This window comes from Falco biarmicus, chromosome 2, assembly GCF_023638135.1.
Source record: "Falco biarmicus isolate bFalBia1 chromosome 2, bFalBia1.pri, whole genome shotgun sequence".
Classification (NCBI taxonomy): domain Eukaryota; kingdom Metazoa; phylum Chordata; class Aves; order Falconiformes; family Falconidae; genus Falco; species Falco biarmicus.
The window spans coordinates 3,887,526-3,895,649 of record NC_079289.1 but is presented as its reverse complement, the minus strand read 5'-3'; positions in this window follow the sequence as shown (position 1 = coordinate 3,895,649).

Sequence of the window (8,124 nt, the reverse complement as noted above, 5' to 3'; positions counted from 1 at the left end):
CAACTGGGCCACCTCTGTTTTGCTTGGAAGAGTGTGTTTCTGCCTACTTGTCCAAGAGGACCAGTCTAATGGGCTGTAGAAAAGGACAGATATCTGCTTATGGTCTGGTGATGCTTGCTGTCTAGATATGGCTTCTTTCTCAGCCACACTAGTAGAATCGAGTTTGAGTCACAGGTGTCCAGAGTGGATCAGTTTGATTTTTCAGCCTGATAGCCTGTATAATGCAGGGAATGGGCTCCTTGGGGCAAGTTTCTATTTGCACAAATGAGTATTTGTAAGGAAAACATTCAGTTTTGACTTAAACATGGCCCTAATTAAACATATTAGAATAGATTTGTTTTTTCCTGTTTTTTCTTGCTCTTAATAATGTGTACTTTAATTAATGCTATCACTGATTAAAAAACGGGTTAATAAGGAATGTTTAGATCTAAGATTACAACTTACAGTTTGTTCCTTCTGGGGAAAAACGTGCTGCTAGCTCATGATCTGGGCCAAAATATTTATCCCATCTGAAACACTAGAGAATTCAAGAATGTCAGAAGCAAGGACACACAGGTCTGTATCATTCTTGAGTTTGTGGTGACCTTCCTCCAGGACCATGAGCAAGGATCAGAATGAGTTCAAAGTTCTTCTTTCCCAATGTTTATGAATGTGATTCCCAACATAAGATGCTTGGCTTGCATCTTAGCAGCTGTTCCTAGAAATATTACATATCCTGTATATTCGGATGTCCTAGTAGTCATTCCTAGGTCAATATGAGCCAACTAGTGTGTTTTGAAGTCAGCAGGATAGGGGAATTGGGGAGGATTTTGTGCTGTTTTTATTACAAACATTTCCTTAGTACTTTCTATCATCTATTTCATCTGGAGGTGAACACGCTATAATTCTAACTGTCATGAAAGGGTAAAAAAATTAATAAATCTGCCACAATGAAATTCACAAAGCAGGGGGAGGATATCCCCTTGAAAGGCTGGAGCACCCAGGGACAGCACTGGCAAAAAAAAAGCTGCTGTGTTGCTGTGTCAGAAGAACCTGAGGAGTTCTGATGTCCTTGGTCAAAGCAGAGTTTGAGTCTCCATTTTCACAATCAGACTAAACCACTGGACAGTCCTGGCCAGGGCTGTTACGGTACTACCTCCTCATCATTACCTTCATCCCCTGTCCCAAAGCTTTCTGCTGAAGCAAATATTGCCAAAAGTCAGGCTAAGTTCAGAGATGGACAAAATAATTTTGTCTGGTGCTTAAAATTATTGATAATACTAGTTTCCCCACTTCAGTGCTTACAGTGCATAATAAGCATTCCACCCATGGCTTGCCAGCAGGACCCAAGCTCAGGACTCAAAGTCCAGTTTCCAATATTAGGTACAAGGGGCAGCTCTCTTACAGACCACCAAGAACCACGTTTTGCCTTGAATGGCCTTTCAGCAGACAATATAACATTCCCTACTATATTTGCTGATCATCTTGTCTCCTTTCACTGAATAACATTTATTTATGTGTCTCATAGGTCTGCTATATCATTTGTAATCTTGTTTAGAGAAAGATGGTCACCGCTTACATCTGTCTGTGGCACCAAGTGTAGCAGGATCCAGTTCCAGTACATCTATACAATGCGGTGGCCAACGCTATCGCAGCTCTGCCAGCAGGTTACACGCACACGCATGCACACATCAAAGGGAATGTGAACTTCTGTCCTCTCTGCCATTTAAGGACTCCAAAGATTCGGGAGCAACATGTGTGAGGGAGAAATTCAGAGCAAGAGGACTGCACGCGAAGAGTTTACATTAAAGGCTACGAATACTGTTTAAAAGAAAAATCGTAGTTTGTGGAGTTTTTATCTCTGCTTTGAACTGCGGAGCCAACAGTATTTCCCCTTCACGTTCCATATTCTCTGGGGACTATTGGGATTTTCTGCCAGACTTAAGACTATATCTCAGCTTCCTTTTCCAAAGAGCAACTATGTTATGTGAATTGTGGTTACCCAGCAATGCTCCTCTGAAAGCTCCTTTGGAAGAAAAAAGAAAGGAGTCATGTCTTTGCCAGATGAGTTCCTGCTCTTATCTGTTGGAGCTCATTAGCTTGGAAGCATTTCACCTGCTCTGTCTTTGCCAGGGAACCTCCCAGCAGGCATTTTGAAGGCAAAGTTCCCAGCAAAGGAACATTGCTGTGAGAGGAAAGGAAAGCTCTATTGTATTTATTGCTACTACCACATCCTGGTCTTGTTTCAGTTTTGCTTTGTTTTGAAAATTTCTCAATTCACTGGGAATCTTAACCTGCTGGAAGGTTGTTACACTGTTAGGTCTCAAGAAACTGGAAGAAGAAGTTTTCAAAGTTTAAATGCTAAATCCCACCAAAAGACTTAAGCATCTCATTGTTACTTCTGGCATCAGAATAATGCCGAACACCTTCAATTAGCTGCTTGCTGTCCCTAAAGATCCCTAAAAACCTATTTGTGTGTGCGCCCAGTAGCAGCATTCCATAGCAGCCTACAATAGCCTTTTGGTGGTATGAAAAGGACTGCCTAAGTCTTGGCATCAACCTTTCAGTACTCAGCTTACTTCTACAACCCAATGGAGCTCATAAACAAGATGTTTCTCTGTGTCCTCTCCAGTCTGGCCTGGTAAAGACATCCAGATGTTGCCCTGTCCCACAAAACATCAGCAGGGAAATGTGGTTCTGCGATGTCCTTTAGCATGCTGCAAGGGCACTCATTTTGGTGAAGGGGCTTTGTCTTCAAGTCACCTGAGGGAGAGGAGGGATCCAGCATGTCATGTCTTCCATGAACACTTTGAGGTCACCTGGAGTTAAAAGGGAGAAGCTTTAGTTCTTCTACACGTTGCATGAGAAAGGATTTAGGCAGCACAAGAAGAAAGCTGACGAAACCTGAAAAGAGCCTTCCACCAGGAAAGCACTGGGAGGACTGGTCCTCTTTGGAGCCTGAAAATAAAGCACTGTCCTTCCACTACATTTTCCGTTTTCTGTCTTAGGTAGCTCTCTGCTCAGCATCATAAACCTTGTCCTTGGTGCATAACATTTTATGGCAAATCCAAATCCAGCATGAGCTGCCCAGGAGAAGTTAGGCACCCAGAACACCACTACACTGAGCAACCCTCCCTGTAAATCTGACCGTGGTGAAGACTACCTACTGATGTTATTGTTGCAGCACCCAGAAAATAGTTCCCTCAGGACAGAAGTTGTAAAATAAACTCAAAATAAGTCCCAAAAGTCTTTTCCCAAAGCAATTACGGCTTAATGAAATAACAAGGGAGGGCAAGAAGCAGGTTTCCCAAGGCCGGCAAACAGATGAAAAAGCCAGGGAGAGGACTCTGGCTCCCAGCTGCCAGGCTGGGGCTCTCTTCCATGTTTTATCATAATTATCTCACATGATTCAGCATCTTATCTGATAACGCACTGCTTATTTAATCCTCACTCCGGGCATCCTAAAAATGCATCCAGTTTCCCGAAAGCCAGGCTGACGTTTTCTTTTGGGCCTCATCCCATTTGTGCTATTTCCTCTCGGCAAAGCTCAGTGAATAATCCCTTGCTTCCTTTTATGTTCACAGCCTTCACATCTCAGCTGACTCCTATTCTACGATCCTCCTCAGTCATCTCCATGCCAAGCTTTACGTATCAGTCTCTTTAATACTTTCTCACACATCCATAGCTATCCAGGAACATGGTTCCCAGAAATGAATGGCATGCTGGCGTGGAGACCTACCACAGCTGTGGAGTACATGTAGCTTGGGACAGGGGTGCAAGTAAAGTTCTGCTTAAACCATCTTCGTTCAGTCCCACCCTGAACCACACGAAGCATGAAGGACACCTGAAAAGCCTCCTTCCAGCCATCTTTTGGAGGCTGCAATAGACCAAGGTCTTTTGGACGGAATTCCCTTGAAGGTTCGAGCAGGTTTTAGAGCTATTTCATAACAGTAGTGGCATAAAGATTGTATCTCTGCCTTCAGGTAGGGTAGTTGTAATACAACAGAGTAGATCCTTCAGTGGACAAGGACTGGGAGAACTAACAGGGGACCACTGAAGAGAAATATGCAGTGATAGGATAGAAACCTCTTCCTCCAGAAGATGTGTAAAATAAGGCAGATGAGTCTCCAAAGTGCCTGCTTCTCTTCAATGACTATAAAATTGACCTGGGCAACGAGAACTCCTGGGGATGCCTCCACTACATACACATCAAAATTAGGGGAGATGAATTTCACCTAAAATGCTGCAGCAACATCAAAAGACTAACTAAAACAGTGGTCTGTTTCTGAAGCGCAGTGTGATAGTGATTGGTAGCCAGAGAGCAGAACGTTAACCTTAAACCAGAGCTGTAAGTATGCTCTTAAATGGAAACCCAGCTTTTGGATCACTTTGATTGGCAAGGTCTTGTTACTGGCTGTTGGAGGGTGATTAGAGTGCGTTTGGGAATCCTGAAATGAACTGTAACATTTATTCACTTAAAAATTGTCACTGAAACTGTATTTTGGAGCTGTCATCCTCCTATTTAGATTGTGTGCAACCAGGGAGCTTAAATGATACCATATGAGCTATATGTAGTAAAGAAAACCAAAACCAAAAATAGAAGCAGAGGCCAGTACAGACCTGAATGAACAGCACGAGAACAGCCAAGCACCTAGCAGCAGCTCCCAGCTGAGAGGTCAATGGATTTATGAACAGGATTATGAGACTAGTGGAAATTCAGTTATTTTTTAACTGAGGACATCAAGGCTGATTAAAATGGAGTTAAATTTCAGAACTATAGCCACAGGAGGAGAAATCAGGAACTCCTGTCACAAGATGAAAAATTTTCAGTGAAACTCCTTTCTTACAAGCAATAATGGAGTCTCCAAAATTTCTCATTATTAAAGAACAATGTTTTAATCAACCAAGGATTAATTTGTAACAACTATATTAGGTAAAAATGCATAGTTCTTATTAGAAATAGCTAAATCCTCTTTTGGCAACACTTTGACAGAATACTCCATATTTTCTACAACTCTGGATGAGTTAAATTAGAGTCTTCCTAAGAGTCAGACAGGGAACATCTGGTTTGCATCACTGAGATCTAAAGTGTGTGTTTGCATGTGTGCAAAATAACTTCATTACTAACCTCCCTCTTCATTGCTCTTCTTCTCTGCTTTGAGACCAGACAAAAATTAAAAAAAAAGGCGGGGGGAAATCACATGCCTTGTGATCTCAACACTTCACTGAGAACAAGACATCAGTTTCTCACAGGTTCTCTCTGGAAAACATCCTAATAGAATCAGCAAGGAGGAAAAACGAGATAGTCATGAAATTAGTCATAGCTGTACATTTTCCATCCCCAAAAGATACAAAGTTTGGATTTTATTTTGCAGCTGAATATTTGTTTCAGGGGGTTAAAAAGTCTTATCTGAGCCGAGACTGTCCCTTTCTCCCAGACTTTCCAGCTGTATCCAGCTAAGTTGGTGTCGGAGGTCCCCAGGCTGGCTGGGCTGTTTTCTAGTAGACGCCCCTGTGCTTCAGATGTTTATCTGCTTTATCAGAAGGAGAGTCTGTGAACTTAGTGCTTAGAAGAAAAATCTTTCAAGTCTCAGAAACTGACAAAAATGTCCAGACATGGCTGACAACAAAAACAAGGAAGGGGAATCAAATCAGAAGACAGAATTTAAAATAAACACTGGCAAGGAGGCATTGCTGGTGGCACATATGGCACTTATGTTTATATATGTATGAATATCACATATACTTTCTATCGCTGATTCTGAATTCATGGATATATATAAAGTCAGCTTCACAAATCGCAACTGTCCTGCAGGCAGGGTCTTCAGGCCCACCACCATCATTACAATCACTTTCTTCAGGGTTTATCTCTGTAGGTGTGATGTTTGTGTTGCATGAGTGCTGGTGATGGCTTAACCTTTTCCCAAGCCTGCCCTGGGACCGGACCCTTTCCCCACACAGCTGAATTGAAAATTCTGTCTTCAAAACAGAGCATTCAACTCATCCAAGAGACAGCTTCACATAAAAAGAGGAATGGGACACAAAATCCAAATGCCCTGACGCCACTTATTATCCCATTTATTATGCTCTGAGGAACTAACTGAAAAAAAAAATATGGGAGCATTTATGAAAAAAAAAAAATTGTGTGTTGCTTTTCTGTCTCCTTTGGCTGCTCCACATTGGGTGTCAGGTCATGGGTCAATGTTGAGACACCGGGAGCACTGAGACCCACTCTCCAAGTATGACCTGATGACCATGGATCCATTTAAATGATGTCACAATTTCTTGTGCAGATTCTATTTCTTTCCTTTAATCCCAGACCTGCCTTTCCACTTCTCTGGCTTAAGGATTTCGAAGGGGCAGCCAAGCTGCCTTTGATGGGGACTGCCCAGTCTCAGGCATAACAAATCCTTGCTTTGGAGGTGACAGCCAGGGTCTTCCTGTGGACAGTATGTCTGTCCGGGTGCATAAAGCTTGTGCTATCTGAAATTAGCATTTCCTACCAGGACTTTCACACAGCCTTGGGACCACCACCCAGCTGCTTGAATACAGCAATCTCACCATCTGCCAGCTCGGAGGCTGGTGCCATTTGGATAATTGCATTGGAGAAGAAAGGGCATTTGTAAGGACAACGCTGAAGTAGCACTTCATTTTTTCAATAGTGTGTATTCCTCACTGATTTTTTTTGTGAGCAGTAGTACATAAAATCAAGCAGATAAACAGCTCTGCTTTGGCTTTCAGTTCTGTGGATATGCATATGTTTCCAATTCATCTGCCCCAAATAGTAGAATATTTTTCTGAATATGTGTCCTGGTATGCATAGTTATCAGTCTTGCTTCTCCTACCACACCCATGGGGTGATCAGCTAACCCCATGAGAACGTGCAGCAGAAGAGTGAAGGGGAAAAAACCTGCAGTTTCTGAGCAAAGGGATATATTTCTCCTAATGGAGTCCCACTGAAGCCTGGAAAACTAAAACAGTTCTCTGGTCCAGAAATTACGATAGTGAAAAAATAACATGTCAAAAATAACACCCTACTTTGCCTTCTTTTCTGACCTGGACAATGGCAAACCCAAGGATTTTTAAAGACGAAAAGCTATCAGATAATTAGCTATCTACTAATTGCTGGGTATGAGTACCACTGCTGACCTGCTCAGCGACCCAGCATCTCTCTGCTTGCTCAGCTCCTGCTGCTATGAGATAAGCAACGCAGAACTGGGACTTGAACAACCAACAGGAGTAATGATATTAACCGAGCAATAAACAGGTGACTTGTAGCAGATCCACCCAGGTGAGCAACACAAGCCTTTGACAAGACCAAAAGTCAGGCAGGCACCATCGCATCCTCCCAGTCCAAGACCCAAAAGGTATTTTGCCCCCTGCCAAAATATATTCCTTCAAAGCAAAGGTTTGAGGAAACCTCCGTCCTTGTAGGTGACAGACTGAGACCCTGGCAGAGCTTTCCTTAGTGGGGGTTGGGGGTGAGGTCCCGCTCCTGGCAGTTTTGTTGTTGTTGCTGCTGGGGTTTTTTCCATCATGAAATAAAGCTGAAGTGCATCAGCATCTGATGGCATTTATCTGCAGTTGTTTACGTTAAACCGACAGCTCACTCTACACGCCTCTTCAAGACAAAAATGTGGAGGGAGTAAACAATCTTCACTGATTTAAAATTATTTTCTGTTGACCAGCCTAACCTTTCTGGCTCCATTAATTAAGTATTATTCATTTCTCCTTTAACTCAGCTTGATTCCTAGGAATTCCTACAGGCTTCATTGCTTGAGACATTTTAGCTAGGAATTGCTGCATTTTTTCTGTGCCCCTACATGAGGTCAAAATTGCTCAAAGAAATACAGGCAAAGGCTTCAGTTATTTTGAAGTTGTCTTATTCAGCCCTGTGGGCTTTTGAAGAAGGAATCCCCACAATAAAATTTATCAGACTCCCAGGACCCACAGTTTTCCAGGGAATGAGAAGCTATGTTTTAGTTCACAACCACTCCCTGTGCTCAAGTAACAGTGACATGATTTTGGCAGTTGTAGTCACAAAAAGTATCTAGGGGAGCTTTTTGAATTTTTAGGATGTGGGTTTTTTCAGGGCATAGCTCCTTGCAGTTTGGTGGGGAGGGGAATCTTTACTCTGGGTTAATC